At 40.2% G+C, this 21,990-nt stretch overlaps 2 long non-coding RNA genes across 2 annotated transcripts; one reads left to right on the top strand and one right to left on the bottom strand.

The window, feature by feature from the left end:
* Nucleotides 1–1,018: 1,018 nt before the first annotated feature.
* Nucleotides 1,019–7,905, bottom strand: LOC135329715 (uncharacterized). The gene is made up of 3 exons (XR_010391299.1): nt 7,764–7,905; nt 6,821–7,005; nt 1,019–1,130 (listed from the first exon to the last, which is right to left on the bottom strand). It is a non-coding gene; the product is annotated as an uncharacterized LOC135329715 (long non-coding RNA).
* A 10-nt stretch (nt 7,906–7,915) lies between these two features.
* Nucleotides 7,916–14,209, top strand: LOC135329716 (uncharacterized). The gene is made up of 4 exons (XR_010391300.1): nt 7,916–8,139; nt 8,411–8,502; nt 12,522–12,686; nt 12,938–14,209. It is a non-coding gene; the product is annotated as an uncharacterized LOC135329716 (long non-coding RNA).
* Nucleotides 14,210–21,990: the final 7,781 nt, after the last annotated feature.

The raw sequence follows: 21,990 nt of genomic DNA, 5'->3' as shown, positions 1-21,990 counted from the left end.
TAATAAAGCAGGTATTAGAAGAAAAACTATAATAATAGTAATTGTTGTTATGATGCTTAATAAATAAATACATGATGAATTTTCATAGTAGACAGCTGCAGATCTGTGAAAGTTGAGGAGGTGTTTCTTTTGTGTTCATGATTCTCCTCCTGTACAGAAGTTTAAAGAAAAAGAAAAAGACAAAAAGCATGAGAATAATGTTCCAGCTAAAGCTGGATTCCAGACATGCTGAAAAAGAAATGAAGTGGTGTCACAATTATGACAATACAGAATAGAAATTCAATATTTGTTCTATAGTTTGTGCTCTGCTTTACTTTAGGGGACTAGGAAATGTTTGATTAAAAAGGGAGTTGCGTTCACAGGGTGCATTATTCATTCCAGAATTCAGTTTTGTAACTCAGGATAGTCAAATACATTTCTTACCCCAGAATCTGTCTGATGTCTCAGTATTTCTGGAACTTCACACAGGTGATTGGAAATCAAACATTCAGGGGAGCTACTGCAGTTAAGTATTAAACTTGACAGCTTTTATATGTCTAGTACAGTAATTGATTTCATGTTATGCTAATCTACCCGTGTTAAAGCAGTGAGGATGGTTCCATTTCATAGAGTAGGCACTGAATTATTATTTTGGAGGTTTTAAAAGCACTGAGGCAATTTACATTTCTATTTTATTTTTTAAACATTTATATGGGTGAAGAATATAGAGAACACTTGCACTGGCAAGAGGACAAATTCAACCCTGAAGTTTCCTCTGAGAAAAAAACAGTTGAAAAAACTAAGCGGCTAGCACCTCTTCATATTACTGGTTATTCGTTTATTCTCTCTCTCCTTGTCCTGGTGTACCGGCTCCGCCTGTGCTGCTGCGTGTCGGGAGGGGAGCGTGCCCCTGCCCGGCCCTGCCAGCCCCGTCTGAGCAATCCGTGGCCTTTCAGGGTTTAAAGACAAACCAGCTAACACTGCCTTGAGCAACACAGTACCAGAATTATATTTGCATAGTGTCACTGCAGACAAATTTTGGAGTCTTCGACTCACTGCCTTTTCTTCTGACTGGAAGGGTTTCCCAAAAGAGCGGCTACTTCTCCTCCAGTGTCTTGGTAGAAGGCTTTCTTGTCTGCTTAGTGCTCGCGCTGAAGGAAAAACATGTATTTTAATGTAAGAAATGATTCTGTATTCCGAAACACTGCCTTTTTTAATTTCTTATATTAAAAAACGAAGGAATTGAAGGTGGGATTCACTGGATATTGTTGGACAAGATGGAAGTTTCCCAGAACCTCACAGTTTCTCCCAAGCTTGATGCCCCAGCTTCAAATTCTTCACCTGAACTAGTCAGAAGAGTGATTTAAATGGTGGCCTCTTGCTTTTCAGGTGAAGTCCCTAAACTGAAAATGAGACATTGCAGGGTGGACTGCCCTCGGTCTGCCCAGGTATTACGGTTTCACTTAGATAATACAATAAACTTGAAAAAGAGGGTACATTTCCCTGCGCAGCTGCTTAAGGCACTCATTTAAAATGGAAACACCTGGATTCACATCCCTGTCTCAATATATGTTATGCCTGGTGGAGTATTATTAACTTCAGGGGTAATTCACAAGATAATGTCTTATTACCTACTGTTACAAGTAATTACCATGACCCAACGCCTGGTGGAGGCAATGGAATTTCTACCTCAGTAAACACAAAATCCAGCTGTATGTGGTCAGGGAGACAACTTCCTTTCTCAGGTAGTTCTCACTGTGTATTTATAGTGCAAAATGGGAGTCGCTTTCCTTTTGCACATTAGGACTGCTGAGCTGAAGAAAATAGGTATAACTTTTCTTTTAATTCTATAATCTTATTATCCTAGCTCCAATAAAAACTGTTAATGAAATCTGAGGATATTGAGAACTTGGATTTTTTCCATTAAGTTTAACTTGGTATTTTTTTCAAGCAATGGGGTACTTACTATAGTCCAAGTCTTTTTAAGACTATCCAGGGAAACATAAACCCTTGCAGTGAGCCATTTTCTGTCAAAATTACATCTGACCTGCATATTTTTGCAATTCTCTGATGCATTATACAGTCAGATCAGGTTCTTCCTTGACCAGTTGTTCACCCCTATCAATTGCATTAGCATTTAACCTGTCAGTTTAAATTACAAAGGTAACAAAGGTTTAGGAAGGTTACAATAGATCCAATCTCACCAAGAAGTGTGGAAGAATAATCTTAAATCATCCTTCAATGCAAGTGTTATTTTTTCTACTGACACACATATACTCACCTTCTAGAAACATCACTGTAACTGTGTGCAACTTTTTATGGTGAAGACTACATGAGATCAGCAAAGCGTGTGAAATAAGAAGTACTAGCAATAAGAGAAACGTGTATTTTATTTGAACTTTGATTGCATCTACTGTATCTTTTCTCATTTTCTCTTCTGTTCTCTATCCTCTTTCAGTGCTGAGCTTCTTCTTTTTCTCTCTCCAGAGATTTTATTCTTCATTGTGACTGATTAGTAAATTAGGTCCTGTTCTATAATACCATGAGCAGCTCATCAGGGGTTGAAGTCCTTCAAATCTTATTAAATCTTAATCCTTTAGAATTGAAGAGACTCTGTCTCCAAGGCAGACTGCCCAGCCTCTCCTGCTATTTCTCATCCCCCTGTGCTGTACACTCACAACCCCACCAAGGCAGTTTGCATTGTTTAGCTGGTTTCATTAATAAAATATCATCAAGTATACATAACCAAGGAATTCAAATTGCTATGACAGTATAATATCTAGAGTCAATGTAGTAATAGTCTGGGCTAATTTCTCAATTACTTTTGAACTGTAATACCAGCACTCTTTTAAAGTGCATATGCTTGGAATAATCTAGAAATCATATTCATTTTTCCTGGGATTTTACAAATCCCAAAAATGATGGTATAACACCTGGGCAAATGGCATCATGTCACGGGGCCTGTTAGGCTGTTCCAAGGTAGAAGGAAGATGATGCCAAATTCCTCCCCCTCTCCACAGTTCTGGCCCCAAAATGACCACAGTGCATCAGGGGAGCAGAACTTGAAGCCACATTATGGCCCGCTCATGGGGCAGCCGTTAGCACAGGCTATGAAGAATGATGTCCAATTCTATCTACAGGTTACCTAAATGCAAAATATGATAAAATTCCTACTGCAACTACCCACACCAAACTCTCTGTACCCCTTTCCACATCAACACAGGTTGTTGAGTACTATAAAGGCCCTCTCTAGCCTTTTGCAAGGCTAAATCAGCACCTGATGAGCCAAAATGCCACTGAAGCAAATGTTAGAACAAACAAACAAAAAAAAGCAAAATCATAATTCTGTTAACCTGTTAATGACGTAACATTCCCTTCGTATTTTCTTCCCTTTTTTCACTAAAGATGAAACTAAGGGCTTCTGCCTATAATATTCACATGCACAAAGCTCACGTCAAAGCCATTCTGCCTTTTACCTGCATGGAAACTGCGGCATTAAGATAGTAAGGAAGCGATATGAAAGGTAAAGCCAGATTGTGGCTGTTACTGAGTTCAGGAAACACAGCTGCATATTTTTTGTCATATATGCATATATTTAAAAAATATTGTTTTCAGTGTGTCCACAATGCATGTTAAAAGGACTCTGAAAATAAGAATGCCTGCCTGTGTGGTAAGTTTTAGCAATAGATAAGTGCTAAAAATACTGTCACTGGAAAAATAGCTTAGTCATATATCTTTGCGTGCTTACACAAATACCAACTTTACCACATGCAGCTGTGCCACATTAGCTGTGCCGTGATGAATGTTGTTTAATAAGCAAGAGCGAGGAGGTTGGCCTACATTTGGCCGGCGGGAATTCACTGCTGGACTGCGGATGCCGCCTTCCTCTGCCCGAGCCCCGAGCAGCTGCGCCACCCTGCAGCCGGGGAGCGCGGGGCACGTTCATATTCGAGGCTCTGGGCAGGACATCTGAGTCTTACAATGATCCAAATATGTAGACATATTTCAAATGTTTAACTGCTTTAAGATCATAATGAAAAATCAGTTGTCTATCCAATTAGGAAATACAGCTTGATACCAGTCAATATGAATTTCCGATGAGTCTTCGGAGTCGTACAGGTGTCAGAAAGACAACCTTCGCGGTGACAGGAATGATTCAGACCTTATTGATGTAACCCACAATATTACTAGTCTTGAGCAGAGACAGATAGATTACTCTTCAGTTACATGCCAGGTTTTATTAAAGAGTGCATTGGGAATTGTCAAACTTCTGAAGAAGTATAATGTCTGCACACTCAGAAGGCCCCTATGGCCTTTTCCCAGCACCTCATACTCTGTTTTCAATACATATGGAATACTGTTAAGGAAAGAAACAAAAGGTGAAGTGATTTTCATTTTCCCTGCAATATTCACTACTCTACCAATACAGCTGCAGACCATTTGCTATTCCTTGCACAGAGAGCTTGGATTTAGATTTTTGGTCCCATTGCATCTGCCTTTTGTAATGAGATCTATCTTAAACCCATCTTAACCGGGTAGCTGAGGATATTTCTCCATAGGAAATTCTTCCACTAGACTCATCCTTCACTGAGGGGAGGAACTACGTTACGGCTGCAGCCAGGGGAAACTAGATAGAGCTGGCAAATGGATTCACTCAAATTGCACTCAGATATCAGAACAGATTTCCTGGTGCAAAATGCTCCAGGAAAAAAGCAGATTTCATTTGAGGGCTCTGCCTTATAATTCAACCTCCCTTGCAACGAATTTCTTCAGTGGATACATTTGAGAACATTGAGGAGGATTTTTTCCATTTTTAAAGGCTTTTTTCTTTTTGAAGAGTAGAAGCCATCTAAAGTGGACTGGGCTCAGGTTTGGTTTTTGCTCCCCTGCAATTTCCCACTCTCCCAGAATAAGTGGTGCCCACGGTGGCGCAGAGTACCCGCTGCGCCCCGGTGTTCCCGGGAGCCTGACGGAGCCGGGAGGTTCCATCAGGGAGGCAAGGAGAGGAAAAGTAACACAGAACCACTGTCTTTCAGTCAGCGCTTCTGTTCTTGTCCCTGAAGCCACGATCAAGCAGCTGAAACTAAAGTTAATTAAACTTTGGTTATAATCTACGTGTTCCAAACAGAGAATATAAAGTAATACAGACTTTTGCATGGTCTCACTGCTGTGATGTATTTGGCTTGTCAACCACAGCGTGGGGTCGCTGCTCAGTCTTCCAGCACAGAGGCATTCCTGAGCACGGGAACTGAATCAGGCCTCGGTCACTACCTAACAAATACACTGACGGATCTCTGAGGGACCGTTCACACGGTTACTGCCTAATGTTCACAACTCCTGTACTTCTCTGTTTCTCGCTGCTGGACAATACAGAGCCTAGAATATGCAGCACTCCATTAGGTGATCCCCAAATGCTGTTTTTCTTGCTGGCTCAGTGCTGACATTAGATCTGCTGCTATGCAGAAATACAGAGCAAAGCCTTGTGGGGAAAAAACAGAGACATCTAATCACATTTGCTGAGTGTCTAATTGCCATGATGGTCCCTGGGGCACCCAATGAAATATTATCTAAAAAATGTAAACAGTAACACCCTCCCCTTCTACCCTTCACCCCATGAAAAATGGAGAATTGCAAAAGACTTTTGAATGGATCAGAGATACTAATTCAGTGGCACAAACCTGAAAAGCAGAGCAAAGGGAAAATTTGAAGACAACTTTTTTTCAGTGAAAAATGAAGATTTGCTTACACCAAAGAATGTAAGGGAGTCAGGAAGTTTTCCTTAAGAAAGGACAAAATACTTCTCTTATCCCAAATAATATTCTGGGATATTACAAAGGAAAATGAACATTCAAATACAGCATAAGCCGTATAAAAGCATCTCATGACCAACTTTTTAGAGTGCACCGGTGCATTGTAACCTCACAACTTCAGTAAACCTCAGCAACCCGCACAATCAATTCCCAGCTTCTTTAAATAGTTCCAGCAAATGCATGTGGAAACAATCCCTGTCTACATTTATAACTCAGACTTTTACTACTGTTTCTAGTATTATGTATTCATTAATAGCATCATAAATTGTTTATTTTTTATGGTATAAGCCCAAATATAGCCCCCAGTCCTATAGGAAATAAACCTCAACGTCATTTGGCATGTTTTTCCAATGAGTATTTATAGTAGTACAGGCGTCTGAGACTCTTTTCAGTGAAAAAAAGCTCTCTTCAGGCTTAATTTATGTAACTCACAGTATTACTGCTCTTGAACAAGGTGAGCTTGCACTCAGCCTCTATTAGACAGCACTCTGGGAATCATCAGCCTGCTCACGCCTGCCGGAGCACCCAGTGCTTCAGGTACCTTAACACAACCTTATCATGCAACAAATTTGCCACATGTTTGCAGATTCAGCTGCTGAATATAGTTAAGAAAAAGAACAAGAAGCTACTTGACTTTCCTTATCATTGCAACATTTCAAACCTGATGATGTTGTCCACTGAGAGCATGACTTGCTCCATCACAAAGGCTGCGAACTTCAAATTCAGATTTTGCCCATCAGAAATTCAATGTGCATTTTGGCACTCTCTCACGGGGCCAAGATTTCACCCCAAAAGTGCAAAAAGGAGACAAATGAACAATACTCTAATCAGATTCATCAACACGGGTCATCCCATTCCTCCCCCAGATCTTCAAAATTCGGAAGAACAAGTCCTTTGCACATGTGAGCAAGCTGAACTTGCCATCAGTTGCCCTTCCTTCACGAGCATTTGCCCATGACCAGTTACTGGGGTGTTTAAACACATCTATAGGCCCAGATATAAATAACACTTCTGACAAGCAGAGATCGTACCTGCAGACAGGGTCTCTCTCTACGGGGATATGATATCTGATGTTACACGAAGCACAACAGCTACCATGAGAACTGGCAACTGCGGATGCACCAAAGTTCAAGTCCAGAGCACTCAGTGTATGGGAGGGATAGTGTCCGTTCTTGATTCAGAGCAAGCCCTTGAAAACGTATCACTCGTGCCAAACCTAAGAAGAAAAATCTAGTTTGAGGGATGATACCTTTAAGCAGAAAACACTGTGGATCTGAAAGAGATGGTCTTTGAAATTTCCAGCAAAGCTCAGAAATTTCCACAAAACAAGTTTTGCTTTCAACAATATCTCCCCTCCCTCAGCCCCCCGAAAAAGGCTTTAGCACATAAAAAAAAAAAAAAAATCAGTTGCCTTCCTATTCCTAGATGTACCTCAATATAAACAAAATTAGGCCACATGTTTGATACAGCACATGTCCTATTTACGGTATGTAATCAGGCCATGGAAATCAGTGCCACTGTCTATCATGAAGTCAAACTCTGAAGCTAAATAACTTAATATCTTTAAATTTCGTATCCCCCATATGTTCACGCTTCGGAGAGCAAACGCCTCAGCTGACGGCTCCGGCCTAATTTGTCTGGAGCACCGACCTCCCACTGAAGTGTTACCAGTATTTGTCGCTGCTGTAATCGTGGGAGGGGAGGAGATTTACCAGGCCTCGTTGTCTGTGTTATCAAATTGCTTAACTAAAATATTTAAATGGAAAACGGGTTTGTACTTTTACTGACATACGGAGTAATGCAGATACAGGGCCTTTGTAATACAGCAGAGGGAAATTCTTACAAACCTAAAGACTCACTGAGATTTCTTGTGCAATCTCAGTATGTTAATATACAGCAGGAGAAGTCCAGTCAGATACTTCGTTAAGTCCCTGATTAAAAACAAGAAGAGAAACAGAAATCACTTTCCCTTACCTCCCGGATAAGTGACCGTAGGGCTGAGGACCAGCACGGGACCAGAATCTCCCCTTAGTTCTATGTATTTCACAGCATGGTGTTACACCTGGGGTATTTGCTTGTAGAGGATTTTTTTCCCAATGCGTAGATCTGATAACTGCTGGGCTCCCCCAGAACTGCGCAGAAGATATGGAAAACAAAGAAAGTTGTGCTCCCAACGCAGCCTTCCCAGCGCAGGACACGGAGAGAGGAGCTGCTCTGCTCCCGCGCTGCCCCGCGACACGTGGGGAGACCAGCCTTCCCGGTGCCCCCGCTTGCCTGTGCCCCGAAGGACCGCTTCGAACCATCCCGTGGGAAACAGGCTGTTGTGCCGTGTCCGCAGTGGATTTTCCAGGTGAGCGCCGTCCCGAAAGGGGGGTCCAGCAAAGCTCTGGGGCTTGATTCAGCAGATGCTGAATGCGCTGTGGGGCTCAGTGCGCTCACGCTGCCTGAGGGTGGGCAAGATCCCCGCAGCCCCTGTTAATCTTCCAGTCGGTCCCTGTGCAGGATAACATGCCGCAAAGCATTTACAAAGTGTCTAGTGCCCTCAAATCCCATTGGTTTAAAATGCATTAGTTTGCTAGCTCTCGCATCTTTTTATTTATTTATTTTTGCTTTCTATATAGTGCAAAGCACATCATGTGAAAACTCATCCTGAACAAAAAGGAAGTTTCGCTTTTATTTTACCAATTGATGGCACTTCAGAAGCAGAAATGCAGTAAGTAACTACCCTGCCATAAATAACTCCCTTTCTTTTTTAAAAAGCATATTTATGAAAAATAAGTAAGTATCAGAAATACTGTGCCATATCATCAGCACTAAAAATGTGTCTGATTGTTTGCATCAGAAGAAAAAAGTTTGTATTATCAACTGCAAAGAGGTTACAGGAAACTCTTGGATTTTTTGTCTATGGACAAGCCTTAGAAATAATATTTTGCTGAGCTAAATGCCTTTTATATTTGTTGTTTAAAATAGAAGCTACCTTGTATTTTAAATATGACCTTTTCATCTATTGTGTCAAGGATATTGGCTGACCGTGGAGTGTAAACTAAAATAATTCTTGACTGGCCCTGCACTTTTTTTATTTATCTGGATCACAGCCTTAGTCTTTGGCTCCTAGTCAATATTTTGAAGAATGACTGAGTTCAGCACACCCTTAATTTTCAGTTTTTGCTAAAGAAAAATAAATAATTATATCTCTTCCCTAAACCATGAGGATGTATCTTTTGGTCTCCATCCATCTATTACTTCCAACAAATACTGTCTGCTGCTCAGTCTAACAAAATGTAACCACTGTTTTAAAAACACAATCTTTAGAATAATTACAGACACAAAAGTCTCAGATGATTTTTCCTGTAGACTATAGCAGTAAGGTAAAAGAGCAAACAATAGCTTGGATTACTCTCTATCACTAATATTGTGGTTTTACTGAGGAATTTTATGGTGCTGTCACAATAAGATATAGACATATATGTCACAATACTGCTGTCATAATAGGTGCACATGGCAAATATAACTTCTGTGAACGCCTAGGCAATCGCTGCTACACAAAGTGAGGACGCTCCTGCTGCAGCAACCCTGGCGTTACTTGAATGTGCCTAATTTTGATGTGCATCTTAGCTGGACCAAAGCAAAAGGGACAATGGAAAACAGTGAAAATAATCAAAAATAATCAGAGGTCAATCAGTATCACCTAGAAAGAATATTTAAAATAATTTTTTCCCCTAATTTGGCATAAACACTGAACAGAGACAGGATAACAGTCTTCAAATACTTGAGTAGCAAAAATAAAGGAAATAACTTTTATCATTTATGCACCCATATTAGAGCTAAATGGCAAAAATGTCAGATTTAGCCACAGAATGAGAGTCACACTGAGATTTACTGAGCTGGACTTATTTCACTCAGTGCTTCAGTAACACAGTGCTAGTATCGTAGACCTCACTTCTGGAACTCAGGAAACAGTGAGAAAAAAAGCTGTTTTTCCACAATAATATAGACCACAACTGTTTAATGTAGCTGATTAACACCGTGTTTATGGATCACAGCTTTCACTGTTTGTCAGTATAAGACAAACTCTGCAAGTTACTGCTAGATAAACAGCTTATGCTTTTAACCCACTTTTTTCTCACCAGATGCATCTCTCTAGCAGACTATAAATATAATGTACATAAAACAGAAATATTTTACATCTCCTCTTGCAATGGCTCAGGAGGTACATGCCACTGAGACGACACCTTTTTCCCCGTTCATGGGAGTCAAAACTGCTGGAGGAACAACTCCCACTGCTCGGCAGGACCCAGTCACCATCCTGGTATACCTGCGAGCGCTGGTGGAGGCCCAGTGCAGGGCAGGCAACTGGGCCATGGCGGTGCCAATGGGTCCCTGCCAAAGGGGGGAGTTACAGCAAGTTGCTGGGGCAGTTGGGTTTATCGTTCTCTTCTGCATGTCCCACTAAGACCTGATTTTCCAAGGTTTAAGTGTTTGCACAATCCACTGGCATCTCTACGAGCGGTGGTTCCTCGGTGGGAAGTCCCTGGACTCACTGCAATGAATTTCTGACCGAAACACGGCCAGCCATCTCAGATGCGGCCACTTGTATTCCCAGGAATGATCTTCAGATAAACAGGTTGTTTATCAATAAACATCCATCTGCAGATTTTTACAAGGTCTTTAGGTACTTAGGGTACCTCCTGGCACTCTATCGGTTTTAAAGGCACAAAATTATCTAATTACTTTTCAGAATAACACATTAAAGTTATTCCCCCGTAGTCTGTGGCAGACTTAGTGCTCTTCAGTACTTGACAACATTGATTACTGCATAAGACATTGTCATCTTTGACGGAGAGCAGATGCTTTACTCTCTTGTGAAAGGTAAAATGCAGAGAAACCAAGGAAAAAGTAGGAAAACTTGTGAGAAGAGACGGAGAAGGAAGGCAATAACTTTTGCGAAGGTGAAACTGTTCTGTTGAATCTAGTTTTCTCAGGCAGAACTGAAGTAGATAAAACACATGTTGGCATCTTAATGCTTAGTTTTTCTTTCTTCCCTTTTCTTTATCATAAAATGAAGGAAAGTATTTCCTCTCCTGTCTTTGATCTATCCCTCAGACAGCAGATCAGTAAAGCTGCATCAAAAAAAGAATAATGTTTCCAAAGCAATAGAAATTCTTGAAGAACTATCTATATATTGCTTGATAAATTATTTTTTCGTTTCTATATTCATACAAAGCACATGTATTTTCATGCACCATTGAACAGAGAAATACTATGAATTTCCATAGAAAAGCTGCTATTAGCTTTTTCTTTTACTGAAGAAGGTATTTGCTGTGACTTTTCAAAGCATCATGAAAAACTCAGCTATCCTTCCTGCACCCTATTTTTTTAATGTTATTAATTGAAGATAGTTACAGATTTTATTTAAAATAAATTCAATTCTCTGACTGTGTTTTGAAACCAACTTGACAGGATCCTCATATTACAGTAGTGTAAACCTCAAGTAAAGCCATTATTAGAAATGGATTAGTACCAGTTTATCATGAAAGTGTGAGGTTCAGTAGGATCCAGATGAAGAGGAAATGCTTAAGATGATCCCAACAAAGCTAAGCAGGGTAACAGATCGCTAACATACATTAATGAATAGCCAAATGAATAGCAGAACCCAAGCTTAAATCTCTGCAACAGGGTGATCAAAACCCCATTGCTCACAGGAAAGCGGGGAACGGCAGCCCGCGTGGAGGGCAGAGCTCTCGAGGCTTCTGTGAGGAAGAAACTAAATATCCTGGTCTGAAGAGCCCCGAGGCCTCTGCGAAAGAGCTCGGTAGGTCAGGAAATGTGTAAATTAGGTGATAACTAAATGGGATGGAGCAGACTCGCTCCTTATGAAATTGCATATTTAATTGAATTCCCAAGTTACGTGGGGATGGTGGCATACAAATCTGTGACTAGAATCAAATAAAATTCTGGCCAGTGCTAAAGAACAAATGAGTATTACTACGAGTACCCAGCTAGAAACAGAGGAGACGGCCGAGCCAAACCACTGCTGTGCTCTCCTGCAAATGCCAAGTCGAGTTGCTTGTGCAGTAGGAGAGGGGGCTTGCATTATGCCCTGGGAACTAAACTAAAAATCAACTGAAAGGCACCAGGAGGAAAGGAAACCGAGACTGTTAATGGCTTGGACATTGAGATGCTGATTCTTTTTCCAAATCTCTCAACTTCTTTATAAGCAGAGACTGGGAGGGTCTCAGCAGCATTGCAAGGACAAGTAGCATGGTGAGGAAATTCCCTGCAGAGCATAGATTATAGAAGAAACACCCTGTTTCCCTGACCCATGAGATTTCAATAGATTGAAGAGAAGTTGCATTCAAGACAGGCTGTAAAGCTATGGTCTCACATTTTCACACCTCCCCCCACCTTTTTTTGTCAGGTCAGTCAAATTAATTGGTTTCAACTTTTTTTAGTATAAAAGTTCACTACAATTTTGAAAAATTGCCATCATGAGAAAAAACACAATCTTCAGTTAACAGTGTCAACATGCGATTGCAGTGGCTGTTTTTTCTTCTTAATTGGATGTGTTGAACCAAATTCTGTGTAGTAAACAGTTTTTGTTTTGGCAAATCAGCATTTTTTCCAGTGCGAAAAAATCTGTCAAGAAACTCCCCACCATCTCAGATAATTTCCCAGATGTGGTAGCTTAATAAAGTTGTAGCCTATTTAAAACTACATTCTTGTATCTTTTAGGTCTTCCTGGAGTATCAGGGGAAAATCAGTCACCATTTGCACTCAATAAACTCGGAGATGATACTACAGGAATCGATGTAACCCATGTATATATGTATGCACATATTGGAAAAAGCAGCAAGTAAAACTAAGGCCTCACTGGAATTTAATTTAAGCATCCAACGGGTGAGTTTCTACTTGTGTGCATATATAAATAGCATAGCCAAAGGAAAGGGAGAACTGCAAACTTAGGAAGTATGGATTAATATACAAAAAAATAAGCCAACGTAATCAAGTTATACTCAGCTATTCTAGTTCCTCAGTGATTTGCATAGAGGCCATTTCTGATTGGATGCAGGTAATTTCTGGCTCTCCACTCTTTCAAGGAAAATCAATTTGGAGGCATTATAGACTAAACCAACATTTTCCCATTACAGCTCCAGCATTTCTTGTGCGTACAAAGCTCCATTGCTCAGAAGGGAAAGTTGGTGTTTCCAGAGGTGGCAGAGAGTGCCATCGGCACTGTGAGTATGCAGAAAACATTAGCAATACTATTGTGCCAATACTGAGATCATGCTACTAATGGCAGCATTTTTAAAAACTTCATGGACAACTCACAATTACCATTTCTTCAGGCTTCTTAAATTATCAAGCATTATCAAAATAGACAAGGTCATTGTTTTATCTGCAATAAAGTCAAAGGAATTGCCAGAGATATAGCAATAGTATTACACATATAATTACTACCATGGTAATTTATTCAATAAAGCTCTCATTTAATTACAGGAACCTATTACACTGAATGATGTGTTGGGCATGATTTATATCTCAGATGTAAATATTCAGAAATAAGCCTCCTATAATGAAAGCAACTCCTAGCTGTTCTCCATTTGCATTAGACTTCAGAGTGCTGATACAACAGAAAGGAACCACCAGTGGGTCACATAACTACTGAATATTCGATGCAGCAGGTGATTTATAGACATAAAAGAAGATGGCTCAAACAGTGCAGTCTAAAATAGCACTACCTACCTCTATTAATTGTCCTGGGTTCACAACTGGCATAAGTATTTCATATCAGCACAGGAAAAGTTAACACTTGGGGCTGTAATCATTTTGGAAATGCTTACTCTAGCCTGTCAAAAATATGATTAATAAGAGGCAGTACCAAATACCCGATACCTGGCATGGACATATAGAAGGTCCTCGAACCCTCAAGGAAATTCTAGCTTCAGCCAGGAGATAGGACGGAGCTGACAGGCATTTTGCTGGTGAAACTTCAGAAAGACCAAAGGCTCAAAGGACCTGTTGAATATTCTGGCCAAACTTCTCTTTTTGTCACCCAGCCAAAGCTAGGGGTCAGCTCTTTGCTCCAGCTAGCATTTAATTAGAGAAATAGCCATTTTATGTTGTTGAAGCTTCTTTACCCTTCAGGACCGTGGCCTTAAGCCACCAGTTCCTGACAGAAGCCAGTGGTGAATTTGGCTGATTGCATATCACCTGTGTCGTGCTCTTTTTGTTTGTTGTTTGCCAATGCACACTCATAAATTTGAAATGGTGGAGATCTGTCTGTAAATTAGTAAGTCTGCCCTCTTTTTTTCCATGCATTGAGAAACTGTGCGTCTGAAATAATAAAATTTGAATCTATACTGATTTACAGTAACTTGGATGAAAATATACTGAGCCCTTGTTCATAACGTGGAAAAATAAACACTCCTTATCCTTAGTAAATTATTTCTCATCATTTTATATTTGCAAGTAACGCATTTTCCAACAACCATGCTCACTTCTTTCATCACAGATTTAAACAGCAACAAAATTTCAGGCCCTTTCAGACCCTAACCGTGTCAAGTTTGACTGAAATTGAGGAAATGTTCATAAAAGCTACAGCTTTCTAAAGAGACATTTTTCTCAAGAAAAGTGTTAGCAAATTGATAATACAGGTATTATTCAGCACTCTGCATCTATGCTGATACTGAAAACTGCTGTCAAAGCTGCTGTGTTTATTGACATCATCATGAATACTTTGCTCTCTAAAAACATTATTGTTAGAAAGTGGCTGAAAATGTTATCTGTTTCTCAATTTAACTTTGTAAAAGCTCATTTTTAGAAACACTTCAAAATTCTTTATATTCAAGATTCTTTAAAAGCAAAAAAGACTGAACAAACCCCTTTCACAGTAGCAAGTCACGTAGAGTCTTCAAAAAGCCAATGGTATTTTCTTGATAATTTTAGGAACAAAGAACTGGAAAAGACCATTGGGTCTGCGTGACTTGTCTCTACACCCTGCTTCCCACGCCCTGTACACAAACCTAGAAGGGGTCTCGCAGACTTGGAGAAAGCTAACCACATGTAAACTATCACTGTTACGTGCTGGAACAGGAGCTACCCAGAACGGAGGATGCTGACTAAAGCCTAAAGACTACCTTAATAAGAGACTGGCATTCAACAGCTTACTACCTGTGCTCTCCTTTCACATACATTGAAAATAATGCTGTAAATACAAGGAAAAAGCATTGCCTCTCCCAGTGCTGACCAAAGAAGGTCAGCACAGAAGATCAAATCTACAAAGAGATTTAAACAATTTGCCACCTGCTGGAGTCAAAACCCTAAGTCACTTGCTCCGGCTGCAAGCACATGCCCCGGTCCCGTTGTGGTTTCAGCCTTTCCTAAATATATCAGTACAAAGTCCTCCTGCTTTGAGGGAATCTGAGCTGAGACCCCGGTGACATTTTATCTCAGTCGAGACTAACGTCTAATCTAATTTGACTGAGATGGAGAAACCTCACACTCTCTAGAGATCGATTCTCCTCAAACGCAGCATATAAATGAATATTTTACAAGTCACATAAATGCACTACTTTCCATTTTTCTTTTTCACTCCTGCTGCACGAAAGGAGACGCTGATACCAATTTACAGCTCTAAGCTCCCTCCGTAGAGGTCAGGCATAAATTCACAGCATTGCAGCTGAGTCCTCTCGCAAATACCTGCCCTCCTTCCTAGGGTTCCCGCCTGAGCTCCAGAAATGGCATATGCTGCTATTCAGTTTAGCATGCAACTTTTGACATAATTTTAACTCCTACTCAGCTATAACAGTTGATTATTAAAATTTATAATTGCTCATTTGTTCTAGAAAATGTACTCCAGAGGTCCTGCGCAATAGCTTTTTGCAGTGACTTCCTTGTTACTAAGAAACTAGTTGTACTGAAACTACTGACGTGTGAAACCCCTGCTAGGAAGAAAATGCTCCCTACATATGGTCACATCCTTCAGCACTTAATGGTCCAGAGCTAGTATGTACCTTAAACCTGGCTGTAGGGAATTAACAGTCTACCAGGCACTTCAGGATGGAGCATTCAAAATGCACAGAGTTGTTCCTGTGTTTGGTTACCGGCGGAGCAGCTCACCTTTTCCTGCTCTCGGTGCACCCATGAGCAGGTGACACTGCAACAGATCAGGTGCAGCTCTGCTCCCCGCTGCACGCTGCTGCCCTGCCAGCTCAGGACACACTTCTTGCAGGTTTATTGCATTTGTGCGTGCATGGTTTAGGAGTGTATGACTTGGGCTGAGAGAACACCTCTCCGTCCACAGTTGCACAGGATACAAGTATGGGTTTGATGTTGCTCTTAAAAATTTTAACTAAAGGATACTTCTAGGCAGACTTTCTTTCACAACTGATAGGTGAGGCATAAATAGTAAGTCAGACACTCGGAAACGTACAATTTCTTGATGCACTGTGACAGACACACGGTTGCCCATTTCCTGGTACATGCATTTATCAAATCCCTTTATCCTTCTCTGTATTTCAACAAGCCTTGCTCTTGCTCACCCACTTGTTTTTATCATTACTGGCTGCCTTACTTCCTCTGCCAAAAATTATCTAAACTGCTACATGATGGATCATTTCAAACAGAATTAGTCAGCTGTGCTTCTTGTAAAATTCAGTATTTCTGTGGGGAAGTATTATTAACTTTCTGCTGCACAATCATTTGTAACCAGGCTGTCCCAAGCACCCGGAGTGCTCTGTCCGTTCCCCCTTTCCTTTCGGCTGGAACACGCAGCAGATGCCGTTGTAGGGCTCATCCTTTGGCATGGGCTACCTTATACATCACATAATTGCTCAGATACCATGAAAACATGTCTGTGCTTAATATTCCAAACCAACTATGGAGCTTCAGCAGCAAGCGTTTTGATCAGGCTCTCCAATCCGTATTATTTAATGACCCAAAAGCATATTGGCTAGTGCTGTGAACCAGCCTGACCGAGTCAAAGTCCACTCTCCAATTGCCTTGGAAAGCAAAAAAATGCAGAGTAAACACCAGAGCTGCCCAATGAGACACCACCTCTCAGCCAGTCAGCGTCAGAGAAACACGGTTTTGTTGGAATTTCTGAAGACAGTGAAATAAAAATGCTGTCAGCACTCTTTGTGCATGGGGATTCCCGAAAGTTGCATTTCATTACATGCCTAGGTGTTCAGCGTGGAAACTAAACTGCTTATCCTTTATGAGAGATAATCTTTGATTGTGACAGTGCACCATGTTAACCCCATTTGTCCTGAAGACTGTCCTGTGCAGGTAAAGTGATTATAAATCCTGGCAATATTCTGTATATCTGGGGGGCTAGAGCAGGGTAACATCCTATTTCTGCACTACAGAGTTCTTGTAAAACAGGCTATATATAACAATAAATCTGTTTATTTTTGCTATGGTTCTTCCATCACTTTCTGACTGCTTCTGTCTTCTCTTTGAAAGCACTTGATTGTACCATTCTCTCTGTTTTCAGCATCATAAAATGAAATTCACCTCTGATCAAAAGATGACCTCTATCCAGTGCCTCTTAGATTAGAGATAACAGCAGGCTGCCGTCTAACTGAGAAATAATTTCTTCAGCTCCTTCAGGTCCTCTTTATTATGATTGCTTCCTAAAATATCATTTAAGAACTGGAATGAAAAACAAATGAGAATATCTTCTCTCACTGTTTGTATTTTGTCTTCGCAACAAACACACATACACATAGTCATACACGCTGTAGCACACATTGGTTCAGGATAATTCATTTTTCCTCTGGAAGATGAAGAAAATATTTAACTCTAGATAGCCAATAGGAAGAAAGTGGTAAAATGGGTAGACATAATACCTACTTTTCGCCTAAAAGACTTTGTGCTTTGAAACAGGGGAATATGGTAGATTTACATTCATGTGAAATTTCAACAGTGTGTATTTAGGAACAGATTTTTAAATATCAGCATTAAAGATCACGTTAGCATATATTATCACATCGTGCACTGTAGCATGTGTATTTATATCAAAGAAAGCATGAAAGACTAATTGTACACTATGAATAATGCCATGTTTTTACAGTGAGATGTTGGAAGCATTATTCCAGACATTCACTGCTCCTGGGGAAAGAAATGGGACAGTCTCCTGAGCAACCTACCTGTCCGGCACTCAACGCCCACGGCTAGATGGGCCCACTTCGCAGGTGTTAGGAGCTGAAAGCAGGCAGAGATGCAGGTATTTCAGCTATTTCAAGCCTACTGCTCAGCTGTACTTCAGCTGGCAGCAAATGCTGGACTCAGTTTTGAGCACCCCAGGCCCCACAACCTGTGTTAAACCGTGGCACTTCTAGGGGACGTGTCAGGCTCAGCAAGCCTTTTGGCTTCAGTCTTATCATCCTTCACTTCACCATACTGAAGAATGCACTCTTTAGAAATAAAATGAACTTTTCTTTTTCTTTTCCCCAACGAAACTTTGAGTGCCTCAGACACTGGAATGGGTTTTCGACAGCTGACCTTATTTTATCAAGTAATATATCATCAAAGCAACACAAGTCCAATAGTGTATTACACTAGTAGAGGTGAAATATTACACAAATATATCAGCCAAGTAATGCTGTTTTTATGATGTGTTTGTCCTAATATAAGCTACCCTGCAGAAGCCTTTGCAAGTGAACTGGGCTTTTCTTGCTTTATTTAAGGAATTAAAGCGAGAGTCTACAGATCTGTTTAAAGATGGAGAGAAGAGCAAGCGCATTTCTTCCTGGCTGCAGTGTGTGCCACTACGTGCTTTCAGGCGACGCAGCTAAAGGTGTGAAAAAAGCAGTTTGAGGGGAAGCATTGTAAGACTAATAAAAATAAAGACTCCCTCCCTTGCTTTGATCAAGGAAATACATTGCTTTAGTCACCTCTCAAGGGGCCCAATGAGCTTGCCACAGAACCTAGGGGTTTGGTACGTCTGGGATTATCTATGCGAAGGTGGAAAGTCTCCACGTAACCTATGAGGACGGACACCCTCAGTCTCAGACATTTATACTTAGATTGCTCTACAAGAAATTTAGGTTAAGATTACAAAGCTGAGCTTGAAAAGAAGTACTAACAGCAATTCTGCGAGGAGGAGACATGTTTAACAAGATAAGGGATCAACTACAACAGAGTTTGACCATAAAACATATTAGTTACGTTTTGGTATTCTGCAACCATAGATGAGGGACAGCCCCAAAAAACCTTCAGTAGCACATCTACCACAGCCTCTTTGCACCTGCGTGGCCAGTTGTAACTTCTAAACAAATTTTAACATTCAGAGGTTTGAAAACTCAGAGCAGATTCCCAGGAGAAAAGAGCAGCTATTTCTCAAGGTCAGTCTCAATCACACAGCCATGAAATAAAGACAGTCTGAAGATCCTCTAGCTGGGAAAATGTCATATGGAATCGCCTCTCTTTTTTTCCCTTGAGAAGAAATACCTTGACCCAGGGACCCTCTTCCATGCTGGGGCCACACTGGGGCTGAGAAACCACTATAAGGTTGGTCCATTACCTTGTACTGGAATAAGACAAATAATAATTCAGAAAACTCATTCTGCACAAAGCTTTCTGCACCCTTCAACATGTCACTGAATTTCTCTATATCATATATTCCCCCTTTTTAAAAAAGAGATGGAGTGTGTGAGTTAATAACAACACTGTTCTCCTTTAGGGGCTACAAACCTAAAGCCTTTGATGGTCAAAGTTGCTTTGAGATAAAACCAGATGGTTAATCTATAAGGCAGTTGCGCCGCAGAGCTTTTCCATTGTTTCAGACAATTATATCCTGTCTGCAGTTTTTAAAACTAGTGAAAGTATACAGCTAGATCAACAGACACATTTGCCGTGTAGTATTCGCTCTGCATTGCTCGCGTTGGTTGTCGCATGACATTTTATATAACAACATTTATATAAACAAAGTTCCTGTAATTTCTAAGTTATCTGATGCACCAAGAAATTTAAAAACAGTGATTCCATTTTCTTCACTTATCAACTTAAAGCTCATGATGAATCAAGCAATATCAGAAGGTAAATTATGCCCCTGTTTATTTACAGTTTACATCCCTGCAGTCAATGTACCTCATGCAGAAATTGACCTTTACAAGAACTATAGCAGCGCATTCTTTTTGCAGCAGTAAAATTGATGAAAATTGATGATGCCTGAAAAACACACAATTATAGTGTCTTGATTAAAAATGGAGCACATTTCAATGAACTTTTTCCCTTCTTTGTATGATTATGATACACAAGTACTAACATTAATGGTATTTTTTTATATAATGAACCATAAAATTACAGTTGGCAGTCAAGAGCACTCTAGCAGATAAGTAAGGCAATTTTCCTCATCATTTTTCCCTTTGTTGTCAATCTTGTTGCATAGCCCATTGCCTTTTCAATGAGCTGTAATGTGAATATTCAAGATCTTGCTTTTCCCCGGTGTATATATTCCAGCTGAAATAATTCAGTTTCATGCCACCCATTTTAATAGGTTTTTATTAAGTAAACTTAGTATTTTTAAGTTTTCCACTAGTACTAGAATTTGCCTGCACATTGGCAAAAAGAATAATGGCTTTTCAATTGTACAGGTTTTATGCAAATCAGCAAAATTGGTTATTGAGCTTGCTGTGCAAACATACTTATAAGTTTTTTTGATTTTGCACTAATACTGTCTTTCACTCTGTGCAGTAGGTGTTACGAAGTTTAGGCATGTTTGAATACTCACCCATCTAAGCATGACAATCCAGTCAACTATTGGTTTAGAGTGAACTGAGTTACAGGAAACATACATTATAGCTACAATATTAGCTGCCATATTAAAGCATTTTAGGAAGCATTTGACTCCGTGCCACTTCTAATTGTCTGGCAGTTTACAACTCTTGATGTAAATTACAGTTACTGTAGTACAAGAGATGAGTAAAATGTTGCATGACCTCATATTTGTCTTACAAGGAATAAAATGGCAATAAAGATGAATATGTTATGTAGTTTGGACTTAGTTAGAAAACAAGATCTGAAAGGCTCTGGAGAGGAATTATCACTCTCGCCTCCCACTACATGTAAACAAATGGCTATCGGAAAATCACAGCTTTCCAGTGCTGCAGACTGCTCCCGCAGCAGGGTGACGTCTGGGCTCCCCTGAATCTGGCCTCCTCCACAGCCTGTGGTAGCTGTCAAAAAAGTTGCTCTTCAAACCAAGTTTGAAAACATTACGTTTGCATCCCCATAGCTGCAGGATTTGCTCGGAGAGCTTAGCAGTCAGGGAAGGAGATGATGTAGATAGCTCAGGCTTGATAAGGATCGACACTTCAGCGTCACAGTAAGTGCAGAGACATGAGAAGCTCATCTTTTGGGTACGCACAGGCTTTGTGCCACCTGAAGGTCAGTCTGATTTTAGGTTTGCATAAACTGCCAGTGGTTTCCTGATTCTCACGCAAATCTTTCCCGATTATCTTACTAACCTCCCCTTAGCATTCGCTGTTTTCCTGGGACAGATGTTCTTTGTTCGTTATCTAAAGGTGAAGGTGTTGGCTTTTTTTCTTTTATATAGGAAGCATCTGGCAAGCCCTAAGAATAGCAATCACACAAGTAGACAAAAATGTGTTAACTCTTTGTTCATGAAAAGGAACTTCAGTTTTAAAGACAACCCTAAAAATAGCAGCCAGTAACTCATAGACACAGCTCATAGCACAGCTCAGCTGCCAAGCACAAGATTCTGGCTTCCTTTGGAGAGTTATTCCTGGCTTCACACTTATTCACACTAATTCTATCAAAATTTTATGATCTCATCACTTCACTTTTTCTCACAGACTATGAAACAAATAACAACCATTGCACCTCAAGTAAAGCAAAATTAACAATTGTGTAATGCTACCGAAATATTCCATGCTTAGGGAAAAGTTACAGTCTCTTTCATGAAATTTGCTGAAGAAATCTAAGAATTTGCAAGATTGTGCAGGTTAAGAGATTTGTTAAAAGGATTTAAAAGTGTTTCATCAAAGGCAGATTGTTTAACTTTGTAAGTTTTAGTCGTTATGTCTTGTTACTTTTTGTCAAATAAGCATACAATAAGAGATAAAATACCATCTAAAAATGGTAAATAATAAAAATAGAAAATAATCTAGGAAACAGTAGTTCAAGATAAAGAAGACAACCTTTGTTTTCATTTTGGATGTTCATCACTATATCAAAC

This window comes from Dromaius novaehollandiae, chromosome 12 (assembly GCF_036370855.1).
Source record: "Dromaius novaehollandiae isolate bDroNov1 chromosome 12, bDroNov1.hap1, whole genome shotgun sequence".
In the NCBI taxonomy this organism is placed as follows: domain Eukaryota; kingdom Metazoa; phylum Chordata; class Aves; order Casuariiformes; family Dromaiidae; genus Dromaius; species Dromaius novaehollandiae.
Note: the sequence above shows the minus strand (reverse complement) of the source record. Positions and strands in the feature narration are given on the sequence as shown.